Source organism: Tyto alba, unplaced genomic scaffold (assembly GCF_018691265.1).
Source record: "Tyto alba isolate M040663 unplaced genomic scaffold, T.alba_DEE_v4.0 Super-Scaffold_40, whole genome shotgun sequence".
Classification (NCBI taxonomy): Eukaryota; Metazoa; Chordata; class Aves; order Strigiformes; family Tytonidae; genus Tyto; species Tyto alba.
This window is the reverse complement of record NW_024881316.1, coordinates 16,047,470-16,057,900: the sequence shown is the minus strand read 5'-3', so window position 1 is coordinate 16,057,900 and position 10,431 is coordinate 16,047,470. Positions and strand designations below refer to the sequence as shown.

Genomic DNA, 10,431 nt, shown 5'->3' with positions numbered 1-10,431 from the left:
CTCGGGGCTGGGGGGCGGGCGCTGCGGAGCGGCGCCGGGGCCGGGGGCGCCCGGCGGTTCTCACCTTGCCCGCCTCGGTAGCGGAGGAGCCGCGCTGCCGCCGGCGCCGCGGCACGACGTGGGTCCCGGCGGGGGGCGCGGAGGGCGCGGGCCCGTGGGCGCCGGGAGCTCCCGTGGGGGCCCCTCCGCGGGGTGGGCGCGCCCCGTCAGCCCGCCGCGGGAGGGGTGCCCGGCGCCCCGGCCTTCCCCGGAGCTACGGTTACAGTCTAAAGTGATTTTTCTTTACTTCCGTAGATGAGTTTTCATGGGAATGTCTTTCCTGTGTGTTGTATTGTTTTGTTTTGAAGTATCCTCTTTAAAATGCCATCCCTACTGAGTTACAGCTGAGCTCCTCTCCTTGTTTCAAAAACATTTCAGTGCGGGTAGGACTGTCCTTGTCACGGAAAATAAATTTTTACAGCCCTGACCGGCCAAACGCGGTATGACCGGTCGTGCGATTGAAAAACATCTTCCCTTGGAGTACTTCTTGGTAAAGTACTTTTGCAGGCAGTGTTTTTGAAGAGCAGCGTGCATAAGCGTGATGCGCTACCAAAACCCGATACCCCGTTCCTGTAACTTCCATTCATTGCTGAGTAGGAAAACTTAAAAGGTTCGTCCCCCTTAATGGGCTGTCACTTGAGTACAGCATGCAGTGCAGCATATTTATTGTTGATGCTTGCTTGATACCAGGCCCTCAGATTCCTAACTAGTGAATCCTAATTCCACCAGGGGCCTGTAAGACTGAGATAGCTAAATTAATAGGTTGCAGGTTGTATAAAAGGGTGATCGTCACCTGTTATTTCATCCAAATATTGCTGATTGTCAGCTCAGCCCTTTTTTACAAAGGTGGAGAGAAGCAGTGTGTGGTAACTTGCATCCTGTCTTGCTCTCGGAAGGAGAAGACCTTTGAGGCGATCTGATTTCTTACAGTCCAGTTGGCATCGCTGGGCTGTGGAGCAGCCTATGAACTGGGTTCACAGCCATCAGAGTGCAAAGGTTGGCTGTGGGGATGAGTTTTCCTTGTGTTGCAAACGTGACAGATTAACAGGTTAGAGATGAACTTGTGAGTCAAATGTCACTTGCGATTCTTCTTTTCAAGACGGAGGGGAATGCTAGGGAAAAAAGCTTAATAACGATAGAAATGATGTAATGATTAAAATCATCCTTGTGCAAATTTAAAAGTATAAGCAAATGTCTTCTTTCAGTATTTGTTTAAATATTATAAAACTGTGCTAATGTACAAGTTAACTATGAAGTGTATGGTTTATAAAATTGTTGAGGTGGGAGAGTAAATATTGAAATTGTCAGAGCACAAGTTAGAAACCTCTGTGATGATGTTTTCATCATCATAGAAATTAGGATTTAGCTTGACAGTGCTTTTAGTGAATGTGTTTTTAATGTGTATGAGTTGTTAAACTATTTAGTGATGCTGTTGACTGCGAAACTGTAAAGCCAGAAGTGTGAACATAAAAGCAAGTAAAGTTTGCTGCGAGGCTTCATAGCTTTCTGAATTAAAATCATGTCAGTATTAGCTTGCAGAAATTGCAAGTAAATTGAGCTAATTTCCCCACCCCCATATTTCTAGCCTGAGTTGTCATTTGTGTATAATCTGCACTAAGTACTGTGTCCTTCAGGATCCGGGAGCACCATGCACCTTTGTTTTGATTCTGGGTCAGTATTTTGACCCATTAACCATAATGTTGTCATAAGCAAATGCTTCCTTGTGCCTGGTCCACAGGGGTGGAGAAGGCTTTGTGACTCAATCTAAAATTCATATTCTCTTGGTATTTGATAACGTTGGTCTGAGGAAAGCTTTGAGGTTTTAGAAATTTTGATGGTCTCATGAGTGATGTGGCAAAGTTGAGTAGGGACTAAATTTTTATTGCCGCTTTAAGTGCAAAATGTGGAAGCATGAATTAAGCTGGTAGGTTCAAAACAAACAGAAGGGGTGTGCTTTGGTTTTGACCTAATCTATAGTTAGTTAAGCTTTGGAAATTCTTTCTGAAGCTTGTGGGTATTGAAAGTTCACAGGGACTGGAAAAGCAACCAGACAAATCAATGGAAGAAAAGGTTGACTTGTACAGAGAGTACCTCCTGTAGCTCAGGGAGTCACAGGGCTGCACATGAAGCGTGGGAGAATATACTGGGAAAGTCCTGTCAAGTATTTCCCAAATTTTTATATTAATTTCAGGCGTTGTCTCCAGTACGCTGCCTGCAGTAGTCAACAGACCTGCCATCTGACCCAGTAAGGCAGCTCTCAGGAAAATCCTTTATTCATCTGAAGCATTTGAGAACAGCGGAGCCAAAGAGACCAGGTCTGGAGATAGCAACTCTAGGTGATTCATCTCACGGCGTGATTATGAGTTCTCATCAAACTGGGAGGTCAGTTTAAGTGGTACTGGGAGCCGTTCTAGCACCTTCGTGCTTGGAGTTGTCACTGATGTCTTTGATCAACAGAATTAGCACAAATTCTGAAGGAGACTGAGTAGGGGTTTCAGGCCTTACTTTTGAAGCTCTGTTTTGGAGAACAAGGAGTTCTTTATCTCTTCAATGGCTGTCGTTCAAGTACAGGATACTATTTTCAGGAGGGAGATCCCATGATGCAGATAGGTAAAGTCAACTTGGCAGCAGCACTATGGAATCAGATGTGAGGGTTATGGAGGATCGTGATAAGCAGTGGAATTCAGTACTGTTGAAGTTTATAATTTAAGTTTCCGTACTAGTGAAGCTTAAGTTAAGAGAATAATGTGTTCATTTTGGCCACAGCCCTTTAATAAATGCAAACATCTCAATCTGGCAGAAATGGTTGTCAAGCCTTAGGAAGGGTTTGGAAAGTGTCATCTACAGAGACCGTGTATGTTTGGAAAGTGTGTTCTGGAAAGCCTAGACAAGCTCAGTTCAAGCAGGAAGAGGATGAGGTGAGGAGACAAGATGCTACGATCTTAAAATTAGTGAGAAGTGGTCTATGTCCTTCTGTCAGTGAGCGTATTGAAAAAGATGAAGCTAGTTCATACCAAAGATTTGATGTCGTTGTTAAAGTCTGTTATGCTTTGGGAAAAACTGGAAGAAACTGAGGTTGCGCAGTCTTCTTTTTGCAAAGGTTTTTGAAAGTCCAATAGAACTTGTGTTAAGGATATATTAAAGGCTTTCCTCATGACTGTTTCACTTGTTCTCACACAGGGGGGCTGAACTTGATGATTCCTTCAGGTGGTGTCTGTATTCTGGCCTCAGTTTATGTGGAAAAAGGAATTTTAGAGCTCAAAAGAAATGCAGTTTCTGTGATAAAGACCTAGAATCTTTCAATATTGCTGGTCATCCGATATTATGTCCTAACGCATTTGGTTGTAAAATAGTGTTGAGGCAAACTATTGCATTTGACAGAAAAATGCGGTGGTTTAGGAGTGTAGCCCATAATCCCATAGGAAATGTAGGTGTAGGATCATACTGTGATTTTAAACCAGGAAAATCAGAGGGATAAAACCTGAGGTATTCATCACCTAGTGTAGTATATACTGTATGTGTCTTCATAACCTGTGCCCAAATGTTACACCGTCGTCTGTTCTGAAACACTTTCAAAGAACTGTCATCTTATTTAAAAAAAAAAAAAAAAAAAAAAAAAGAAATCAGACTTGTTAAGTAGTGCATGTTTCTTTGGATATCTTCATTTTGAATCTGTTTTTTAAAGTACACATGAGCAGATAAAAATGACTTAACATTTTAACATAGCATGACATCTGTTCAGTTTTTTGCTTTACTGTTTTTTGACATTTTGTATTATGTTTGTAGTAAATACTGGTGACTGAGACTTAAGTTTCTGAAGTATTGATAGATGCTATAAAGGGCACGCAGATGAAATACAGTTTTTGAACTGAAATCTGTGGATGGAACTTTTTTTTTTTGGCCAGAATGCCAGTTTTGTGAAGCTAAATGTGAAGTATCAGCAGCCTTCATGTTTTTTTCCTAAGGTTTTGATGGCAAGAAAAAGACAGATAAATCCATGGGCTCTGATCTCTGACAGAATGATTTCTGTAAGTAATGACCGTACATAGTTAACAGTATGTATTTTACTGGAAAGAGCGCACTAAGCCTCTCTTTCGATAAGCAGCTTAGAATACCAATTAACAATTTTTCAGGTAGCCAAAGAGAGTTCTTGTTTTTTCTTTCGCTGAACAGCGTGCAGAATCGGATCAGAGGGCGATGGGGCCGGGCAGGGCTGCTTCAGTTCTGTCCTGCTGCTGTGCTGTGCGCCGCAGCTCGAAGGCAAAGCCTGTTGCCACCCACGGGCCGCTCAGCACGGCCTTGAGAGAGGGGTTTGGGAGCCTCTGCAGCACCCAAACTTTTTCCCGGTGGAAAGTGGAATGAGTTGCAGCCAGGTGGTCTTTACCCTGCGGACAGGGTGCTGGCTGCAGCTCCTGTAGGCATGCTGGAGCTCTGCGAGCTAAGTTGCAGCTGCTGTCGGGAGCACGGCGCGCACAAACGCTTGGTTAGCACGGGTCGGTCTCTGTGCTACGCTGCAGGTCGTGCCCAGGGTTTACAAGACTCCTGAAGCATTTCTGTCAAGCCAGGGGGGGTCTTTCCTCATGTGCTGAATGCTGCTTCTCGCTCTGCAGGCGGGTGGTTGAAGGGTGGTTTCGGTTTGATCCGGGCAATGAGAGATGGATGAGGCGTTTGGAGCTAAACCTCACTTTTCATGTGTGCAGCTCGCGGTGCTGCTGCGCTCACCGCACCTCTGAGTGGTAAAGGCAGAAGGGGGCCAGTCTCCAAACTGGGATCCGGCCCTGGCAGTGCCAAACGGAGGGTGTTGTGAGCGGTGCTAGAGCTGGGGTGGCCACCTCTGTACATGCATCTTTTGGGGTTTGGTCTGCTCTCAGAAAAATCAATAGAGAAATTCCCAGAGTCTTCAGATGGAAGTCTGAGTGAACCCTGGATTTGTAAATGCTCAACAAAAGGCCTTTTTTAGCGTAAAAGGAAACGTTTTTTTTTTTTAAAGCAAAGTGCCTTGAAAGAGCTTGCTGAATTTATTTTGCAACGGTGGTTAAACAGTTAAATTTATGTAGTGGGTAATTACTTAGTTTTGTGAACAAATTTGTTTTCTTTGTAATTAGCAAGATTTAGCAGACTGATTTGGAATGTGGGGGGAAAAGGAAAGAAGTATGGAATGTAACAGTCAGTGGTTCACAAATATCTCTCAGATATTAGCAAGATCTCTGGCTATATCGGCAGCAGCAACTTTCTGAATTATATCTAAATGTTTCTGTGGATCCTTCAGGCCTGATCTGAAGTTGTGTAAGCATTGTTACATTTCGTATTTTGAGCAAGTCCAGCTTGTGATATGTATGGTCCAGAACTCCATCCCTCACATTGGCCATACTCTTTGTTGCTGTGATGCTCAGCAAGGTTTTGGTCATCTCCGGTTCCTTCTTAGTGCCCCGGGTCCAAAGCAACCTGACTAAAAAGGTGATACTGTAATAGCTGCGTTTCAGAAGAAACTGCCTGTGGGAGGGGAGTGTGTCCTCCTCCGGTCCTCTGGCATGACCTGTGCTGGAGGCTGTGCCTGTGGTGGGCTGAGGACACCCCCTTTGGAATTCCCATCTGTGCTCTGCTCTTCCCTGATTTATTAAGTGTAGCCCATCACACCCACTCTATAGTGGTGGAGGCGATAGCAATAAAAATCTTTCACGAAATCCTCAGTGGCAAAGGTTGGCTATTTTGCTGTGTTTTCCTTTTTCTCAGCTGGGTGAGCACTGAGTCCAGGATGCTGAACCTGCCCACTGTGGTGATCAGCTTGTTTGAAGGGAGGCACTGGAGAATTTTGGGAAGGGGGATGCTCTGTAGCTGCTCTGCTGGTTTGAGGTTAAACGGTGTGCGGTAACCTCCTGTGCTGTTGGCCCTGCTTACATACTGCGGAGTTTCCAGGACAGGGATCAAAGCATTCAGGAATGAAGAACATGACAAATATTTTTTAATAACTTCAGTTTCAATTATTCTCTAGGGTTGCAATTTTGTGAGTAGTTGGGCTGAGGTACTTGCCTGCTGGCCCCCCAAAAGGAGGAAATCTTCCCACGGCTGTGCCCTCCCCTCTGCTCCCTTCCCAGCATCGCCTCTGGTCACTGGGCTTTTCCACATTTGGGTGCAAACTGCTGGCTCTGCAGAAAGTAAGAAAGCCTTTCTCTTCTCCACATCCCTGCTGCAGAGGGACACCATGCGTTTCGGAGCTTAAGCAACAGGGCAGGAGGAGCAGGTAACGAGGAGCAGAAACAAGGGGAGGCAGATGAGAGGTTACCCCTCTCAGGGTGATAAGCTGCTACCCGTTCAGCTCGCCCTCAGAAAACTACAGCATTTTTTGCAGTCTGAAACCTGTGTAACCCTTGGTTGCCTCTACCAAAAGGCACACGGATACCTCCAGTAGCCCTGTTGCAGAGAGAAATGCAGACGTAAAAAGTAGGGAATGCAAAATGTAAAAACGTAGGGAATTTCAGAGTCATAGCAATAGGACCGGAAAGGATTTTAAAAGATCATGGACTTCAGAGGGCCCTAAGATAACATGGACTTTTATTACTATGTAAAGATAAGAACACTTGTTTTTAGTACGTGTGGTGGTTTTGGGGGTGGGGAGGAATTTCTTTTGTGTTTGTTTTCTTACCTGGGATCCTTTACAAAGATAGGAAAACTAAAGAGGTAAATCTTTGTCTCATTTCACCGGCTCCTAATAAGTTGTTATTTTGGCAGTGGCTGGCGACTGCTTTCAAGCCTTTGCTGTGTTCATTCAGGAAGCCTTTTAGGCAGGTGCTTGGGTACACGACTGGCATTGTGCAGGGTACTTACTGTATCTCTGCTCTACTGCAAGGAGTGTTACTGACGTGGATGCTACAGGGACGATGCTGTTTCTCCTTCTCTCATACTTGCTGGCTTGCCTCTCAATGAACATGCTGCCAGGTCTGTTTTCTCCTCTTTTAATATTCTTTCCCAAAAATACACTTGCCAGCTGTGTATTAATTTGTGCGAATATATGTGCATGTTTCATCATCACTTTATTGTCCTTGTTTGCTCTTTGCTGGGATAATTTTTCAGAAACTTATGTTTTTTATAGATTTTGGTAACTGATCTCGTGGCTGTGGTTAAGAGCATTGCTTCAAATTTCAAAGTTCTTGGGAAACAGAAGGAGAATGGGCTTGTCTGTCGTAGTTGTCTTGAATTGGAACTGTTGGGAACAAAGCATTAAACTGCAAGTGTACAAAAGAAACATAAGTTTTGGAGATAGTGTGATGAGCTTTGTCTTTAACTACCATCCTATTACAGTACTCTCGCCTCTTCTCAAGCATCTGAAATTAGTCATGGTCGGACACTCAATCTCAGATTATATGGACCATGAGATAATGTTTGGTTCACTACATGAATGTCATACATTAAAGTAATTTTTTCTTTGGGAGCTTGGAGATGCATTATGAGCTTTTGAAGAAGTAGTGTAACACCTTAGTATTTTTTTTAGTTCATTTATACAAGAATTAAGCTTTGGCTAGGGGAAGGATGTTTTTTTCAAATGTTTTGTATCATATTTTGATGGTAAACTGAAACAAATTTAGACCTTCTTGTATGTTTTGCATTGAAGTTCTACATCCTTCCGAAGAAAAAGATTATTTCTTATTAACCTAGGGAGAGGAATCTTAGACATGAAGTTTCTTAGCCTGTTATCATGCTGTACAAGTCATGTCTTGCTCAAAAGGTCAACACCCACAGAACATGTTTTTTGCAGTGCAGTGGACTAAGTAACAGCTTTTTCTTGGGGCTGTAACAGTCTTTCCTATTGTAAATGAAAATACAGTCTTTCAATGATATGGCATCTGATGCTATGGGTATGTCTGTGTTACATGCTAAGTTATAATTACATGTATTCAACATTAAATCAGCAATGATAAATAATATGTTGACCATATACTCTTACGGATTATTCTCTTTCAGTTTAAATCCTTGCAGTCTTTCCCAGTTTTTCATATGTATATGTAGTTTTGAAAATATTACATCAGATTTCTTTTAACTTGGAACTGAAAGTACGTTTTTAACAAGTGTTGGAAGTTCAGCTTCTTTTTTTCAGTTGAGATGGAGTTGCGTGTCTGTTTATGTAGTAGTCAGCCTATCAGGGTTTTTAAGATACTAAGCTGGTTCATAGACTTTTTTTTAAATTACCCTTTGTAGCTTCTGTTGCAAATCTTTCTGTTATGGTCCCAGATTAGTTACTGAGCTCTGTAGAAGAATTTTTTGTATCCCTTTAAAAAAATGCAGTTCTATTATTTCCTGATTTTTTTTTTTAAAGTTTTTTAAGTAAAAAAATTGGGAATTCATGTGAATAATAAGTACTGACTGCTTGAGTGCATCAGATGGCAGTGGAAATTTGGACGGTTTCAAAGAAATCGGCTACTTGAGATGAGTTGTTTTCTGTATTAATCCTGGTTTCTTTATGAATCCCCGTGGGAGGGAAGAGGGAGGACAAAGGCCACTTTATGCCGCTGGAGTGTTTGCTGAGTGACTGCTGCTTTAGCTCTAGGGAGGACGTAGAAGTAGAGGAGAGGGGAAACTAGCACAAGAAGGAAGAGTAGTTTGAGGTGAGCTCCTTCTTGAGGAATATGTGAGGTGTGAAGGACGATGCCAGGGTGGGAAAGGCTGGGGATCTGAGAGGACCAAAGGGGCCTCAGCAGATTCAGGAGGGAAGACTTGAAGATTGCAGTGGAAGGAAAATGCTGGTTTGACTGCTTGAAGGCAAAACAGGTTAGCATCAGGGGTTGCCCCTCCTACCACATCTGTGCTGGACTTTAAAGCCATATTTTCTTCCCCTACTGAAAGATGCTGCCTGATCCCCATACATGCCCAGGCACTGACCCTGGGTGCGCCTGCCGCCGGTGTAAGACGACCACGAGGCCTTGCAGTTTGGGCTTAGTATTTCACCCCAGGACAGGTAAAGGTTTTGGAGTGACATCTGAAGGTATGCTGAGGTGTGGTTAGTTGTGATTAATGAAAGCTAATTGGCTCATGTTTTCCTAGGACTCTGCTCATTCTCTCTAGCAGCCTCTCTTGTTTCCATCAGTCATCTTGTTGGAAATGGCCAAGGAGTTTTGGGAGGATCCAGGTAAGATAGGAGCTTTCTCAAAAGGGTCTGTTACTTCTTCCACTGTACATACTTTATGGAGAAATTTGAATGGGAATATACAGCTGTGCATGAGGCTTGTGTGGCTTTGTTTTGTTTAGTTTGATTAGCTGCACCATTTTAAATTCATGGCCTAACTTTGTGATGAACATCTTATAGGCAGGCAAACCCAAAAAACTCAAACTGGTTGTCTCCAGTCTGACAATGAGGTAAGCACATCTGTGTGATAAATACAGGATTTTTTTCAAGTGTTTAATTTTATTCTTTTCAAGCTTTTGCTTAAAGAAGAGCTGTGTAACTATCACACATGTGAAGATACAGGAGAATAAAGTTGAATATGAAATAGTAGCCACACTTGCAGGAAAAATGATTTTAAGTTGTGAGGAATTAGCCCGGTGATGTTAGCAAGCATTTAAACAAAGTTTGATGGTTGGTGTGTGGGGGCTGTATATTTTTGAAGCTCATGTGTTAGCAGTCTTCAGATTACGACTGTTGAAAAAGAAGGGTAGTTTATCCTTTTTTCTGTCACATCACCACTTCCCTTAAGCATCTCCTGCAAGTGTTTGGACTGTGCTGAACTTTTAATATAAGCTAAAAGCTTGCACTAGTACCTAGGGAAGTTAAAAAAACTAAAGCACCTTCTCTATTATTGTACCTCTGTCAAGGTCTTCACATATATTTCAGTACTAACAAGAAGAAAATGTGGGAAAAGAATGGTTTTAAAGATCCTCCTGTAGCGGAGGGAGGATTTCCCCTTTTTCAGGTACCAGGGTGCTCCTCCAGTGGCCCCCACTCATCTGCCATGGGAATGGGTTGGTGTGGAGCTCGGGTGCTTCAGGCTGTAGTGAGTCATACATGGGATGCAGACCTTGGTTCTGTGATAGCTGATACCACCTCTTTGTGCTGTTGGCTGTAATGGCAGTCAAATTTTGACCCAGATGCATGTGACAGCATTCATTTGGAGTTCACCAGGGCGTAAAACAATAAATACTCCAGTATACGTTGTTATCATGTCACCTGGACTGGCTTCCTGGGTTGCATTGTGTCTTGCCCACGGTTCAGCTGCCTGGATCACTCTGGGATCCAGGCTGCAGCAGGGGTGTGGTCTGGATCCTTGGTGCTTCAAGTGCAGGTATTTGTGGGTGGCTTCACAAGGCGGCTCCCTCTGAACCAGCCTTCTTTTTTCAGGATCAGCTGTTGCCCTTAAAGAAGCCCTGTGTAACCTTTTCCCAGGATACCTGCTTTTTTTCTTT

The 10,431-nt window shown here is 43.4% G+C and overlaps 1 protein-coding gene across 1 annotated transcript in view; it reads left to right on the top strand.

The window, feature by feature from the left end:
- The first annotated feature begins 9,138 nt into the window (after positions 1-9,138).
- The window catches only part of MYO6 (myosin VI), a 106,909-nt gene continuing 105,616 nt past the window's right edge, over positions 9,139-10,431 (top strand). The window contains exon 1 of the mRNA XM_042802982.1: positions 9,139-9,160. The gene's annotated coding sequence lies outside the window, so the exon portion shown is untranslated. The remainder of the gene's footprint in view (positions 9,161-10,431) is intronic.